The sequence below is a fragment of the Cynara cardunculus genome, assembly GCF_001531365.2.
Source record: "Cynara cardunculus var. scolymus isolate 2C chromosome LG 1, CcrdV1, whole genome shotgun sequence".
Classification (NCBI taxonomy): Eukaryota; Viridiplantae; Streptophyta; class Magnoliopsida; order Asterales; family Asteraceae; genus Cynara; species Cynara cardunculus.
In genome coordinates this window covers 1,909,723-1,910,851 of record NC_037528.1, presented here as the reverse complement: position 1 = coordinate 1,910,851, position 1,129 = coordinate 1,909,723, and positions in this window count along the sequence as shown.

Genomic DNA, 1,129 nt, shown 5'->3' with positions numbered 1-1,129 from the left:
TATATATATATATATATATATATATTTTGTATCTAACTTAACTCGAACCACATATATACAAAACTTCAACTATAAGTATTATAAACAAAACTTTATTTTGTACATATTCTCCATGTGACGATGAACCAATTGCAATTGACAACACTATGCAACTAACCAAAACTATTTCACAAGTGGAAACGATTGTTTTGTTTTCACTATCACTCATGAAATGATATCGGTTTTAATTTATCGTTAAATATGATCCACGACACAATCATACCCACAGGTGTTATATATACCATTGATGTTGTAAGATATTCGGTCGTTACCAAACTAACTAATCATTCCTATAATTGTACTATCATCAGAAGACGAGCATAACTGATTACATCTTCTTATACACACAAGAGGTTCTCAAAATGAAACTAGAATCACTTGTGATTCTCGTTTTTTACATATTCGTTACTTGGTTATGAAATTAGATTAAAAATGGAGCAAAATGATTAAATTAGCCATTATGTGTGGCATTTGACATTCTTACTGCCAGTTGTCGAATGATAAAAGTCGAGCTAAATGCAATTCTATGTAGCTTAAACATCGTTTGACAAAAATAAGCTAGCTTATTTTTCGGGTGCACGTTTTGATGCACATAAACTAGCTTATTGAAACGTTGTTTGGGGTAGCATTTTGATAGCTTTGGGGCTGTTTGGCAGTTGCTGAATGATTTGGTGCAGAATGATTAAGTGGTCAGGATAATTAAGAGGCTCTCATGATATAGTGCAAAATGAATTATAATTGTTTGATAATTGTTTACAATGAAATTATGAATGGTTAAGGGAGGCCCAATATACAAAATTGTTTAGAAGGGTTTTAAAACCATTAAGAGACAGTTTTTTTTTGTCAAACAAGATTCACCTTTTAACGATTCAGATGTTGTCTCTTAATGGAACTATTAAGAGATAAACAAACAAACCCTTATTGTGACTTTTTTCAATAATAAACCTAATTAATATTAATTATTATTTATTACTATTAATAATAAATGTTAATTATTACTAATTATTAATTAAATATTAAATAAAATAATTATTACTATATTAATAAATATTAACTATCAATTAATATTAATCATTAATCAATTTTAACT